At 32.0% G+C, this 3,577-nt stretch overlaps 1 non-coding gene across 1 annotated transcript; it reads left to right on the top strand.

Annotated features, from left to right (window-relative positions):
* Positions 1 to 764: 764 nt before the first annotated feature.
* Positions 765 to 846, top strand: TRNAS-AGA (transfer RNA serine (anticodon AGA)). Its single transcript has one exon. It is a non-coding gene; the product is annotated as a tRNA-Ser (tRNA).
* Positions 847 to 3,577: the final 2,731 nt, after the last annotated feature.

The raw sequence follows: 3,577 nt of genomic DNA, 5'->3' as shown, positions 1-3,577 counted from the left end.
CAATTGTTATGTGTTGTGCTAGCAAATTACTAACAAACAATGCGAATACTTTTTTTTTTGTTTCCTGTGCACTTCACAATTATCTCTTTATTTATATTAATATATTTGTTTTTTGTTCTATATTATCTTTTTTTATTTATCTTAATTTATTTTATATACATACATATCAGCCCTTGACATTTTATTCAAACACGCGCTACGTCACTAATTAAATAATAGATATCTTCAAGTCATTAAAAAAATTAAAAAAAACAATCCCCGCTTGCCATCTTCCAATCCATTTAAACACCAATATCACCCTTAATTCGTTGAGAATTTAAATTTAAATTTTCAAGTGCATTTTTATCTAATCTTTAATGTTTGTATAAACGTCAGCGTTTAGCTCTCACGCCACCACATGGGTCTTATTTACGACTGACGTGCACAATAACAACAAATCTATACATATTTATATTTGTTTACTACAGCATGCATACTAACATACATATGTACATGTATATTTACCTACATTAGCACATTGCAGAGGGCCAGCGCTTTCACAGCATAAAACTTACTTTTTATAAATTTTATAATTTTTTTATTGTATCTCTCAATTTATGGAAACCAATTAAGAGTATTTTTATTTTATTTTTCTTATGTTAATTTATTCATGTATGTAAGTAGCAATGCTTTTTGCTGTTTCTTCTGTTTCTTTACCTATAAGTAGTAATTCGTGCCATTTTGCTGCGTGGTTTGCTTGCATTTCGGTGGTAGTATGTCAACAAGCAGTCGTGGCCGAGCGGTTAAGGCGTCTGACTAGAAATCAGATTCCCTCTGGGAGCGTAGGTTCGAATCCTACCGACTGCGAAGGAAGTCAACTTTTTTTTGCGATCATTTTTTCCGTTTTATTCCAAATTTGTTTGAAAATACAAGTAAAACATTTCATTTAGCTTTTGTTTTCTTACGGTTGAGTTTCCATGCAATAATAAAATAATAAAAAAATATAATTAAAAATTGTATTTCATTAAAAAACCCATTTCTTCAAAGTAGACGCAATTTTTTCATGATTGCCAAAATTAAAAGAGTTCTTGGTTCCCACTCACTAACAAACGGTTACCGAGTGAGTTAAAAAATTAAAAAAACAAAAAAAAACAAAAAATTATCCGAAACCTGCCAGTTGCCCACATACTTTTCTTCCAAACCAGGACGCCAAATATTTCCGTGCTGAAAGAATTATTTTCTTCCGGGAACTTTTCGACGAGTGGACTTTCCACAACATGGAGCTTGCTGTAGCCATACATTTTTTTTCGAATATCTTATTCGACTGATCGCCGAAGTACATAACTCGGCCTCTTCTCCGAAAGACGTCTCAGCATGTGTTTGTACTGTTCTAGTCTAGTAGATGGAGGAGGTAATCTTATCTTACTAATATTATAAATGTGAAAGTTTGTATGTTTGGATGTTTGGAAAACCATCACGCGAAAACGACTGAACGGATTTGCATGGAACTTTGTGCGCAGATAGCTTATGGCCCAGATTGGACAATAGGCTTCTTTTTTTAAAAGTTTCCACCTGTTAAAAAATTTCAATTTATTTAATATGCGAGAACGACTGAACGGATTTAAACCAAAATTAGCCCACAGATGGTTAATGACCTGGATTGAAAAATAAGCTACTTCCTTAACCGGTTTCCCGATCAGAACGTAATTTGGTACACTTAGTACGGATTTCGCAAGGATGGTCTTAGGTTGAAAGTAATTCTTATAACTCAAGGCCCTTTCCATACAAATTGGAATCTTCATATTACACACATATCTCTGGAAGTATTTGTGGGAGAGATCTAGAACTTGGTATAGAGATATGTATGTGAAATCAGTGTTGGCACTAATCGATTGATTTTTTAATCAATTAGTTAATTCGATTAAATTCAATCTGATTACAGTTAATCATTATTAATTTTAATCAGACTAAACAGTTAATTGTAACCGCGATTAAAAAAAAATTGATTTTTAATCATTAACTCTTAATTTGATTGAGTAGGTTTGGTGATTAATTTATTCATGCTGGAACTTTCCTGTGCACACAAAGCAAGTTAATCCGATATGCCTAAGTCGGGTTTCCTTATCAATCTAAGCAATTTGGTATGGATTTTCATTAAGATTTATACCAACAAACTAGGTTTTAATATCCCTCTGCACATGTGCGCTGGGTTGTAAAAGTTCCCAGATTATGTATCACTAATAACAATAACTAAATTTTTTTTATAATAAGATCAGGCCCGCTTGGTCTGTAGATGTGCAATAAGGTTTTACTTTTTCGAAAAGAGTTGCCACCTGATAAAAAATTGCATTCTAATAATATAATAATCAATGCCATCAGATCCACACCGTTCGTTCGATTTTCAAAAGGTAGATGTCAAATCGAGGGCTCTGACTTTAGGTTAAACCTTATAACTTTTTCGAAAAGAGTTGCCACCTTTCAAAAAATTAAGTTCTAAATAATACGCGAAGGCGTATATAAAGATCTGCACCGTTCGTTTGATTTCCAAAAGTGGGGTGTCAAATTAAAGCGCTTGGCCTGTAGATGTACAAACTGGTTTTATTTTTTCGAAAGGAGTTGCCACCTGTAGAACAATTGAATATAAACTATATAATAAGCAATTCCGTCATAACAGCACCGTTCGTTTGATTTTCCAAAATAAGGTGTCAAATTAAAACTCTTGGACTGCAAATATGCAATATAGTTTTACTTTTTTTGAAAAGAGTTGCCACCTTTTTAAAAATGTCATTCAAATCATCTAAAAAAATCAATTATTACAAAATGGGTTTCAATGAAAAGGGTTTTGAATATATTTGTTTCTTAACTTAACTTTAGGAGGGTTGCCTCCTGTTTGAAAAATTAAATTCAATTTGAATTAAGAAAATTAATTAGGGGAAATATGTTTCAACATATGGGCGCACAACGAAAGGGGCTTCAGAAAGTGGCCGTTTGAAAATATTTTGAAGAGGGTTGCCACCTTCTTGCAATGTCGAATTTAATTAACTTATCCAGAAGTTATAGGAAATGTCAAAATAATGATGTGAAACAAAAGAATATTAAGCAGAATTTAGTTTGAACACACAAAATATTTTTGAGGTGTAATCTATTTTTTCTATCTTTTACACAATTTTAATTAAATATTAAAAGACGAGTGGCAAAAGAAAGAGTTTTAATAAAACTTTAGTTTGAAAATATTTTTTGTTAAGGTTGCCAGCTATTCGATTTTTATTTTGAGAGATAAAGTTCGATAATTGCTGATAGCTGTCTCGATAAAGTCTAATCTATCGGCTAGGCTATTTTCCAATCGGCAAACTCTTTTTCTCTTCGACTGATAAAGCCATTTGAAAGATCTTGATGAGTTTAGTATAACTGCATTGTTAACTCAATTTGGCCCAATTTTCACATACGATAATCATTTATTCAGGCGACGATATTTGAATAATATGTAGTTATAAAAGTACAATTAAAAATACTTGTATACTTTGTGAACTAGTGAAGAAAAATTGTTATGAATTCATGAATGTGTTAAACATATCGTCACTAGACACGAATAAAGTCG

Source organism: Rhagoletis zephyria, unplaced genomic scaffold, assembly GCF_001687245.7.
Source record: "Rhagoletis zephyria isolate East Lansing unplaced genomic scaffold, Rhagoletis_zephyria_1.1 Rzeph_scaffold_04268, whole genome shotgun sequence".
In the NCBI taxonomy this organism is placed as follows: Eukaryota; Metazoa; Arthropoda; class Insecta; order Diptera; family Tephritidae; genus Rhagoletis; species Rhagoletis zephyria.
Note: the sequence above shows the minus strand (reverse complement) of the source record. Positions and strands in the feature narration are given on the sequence as shown.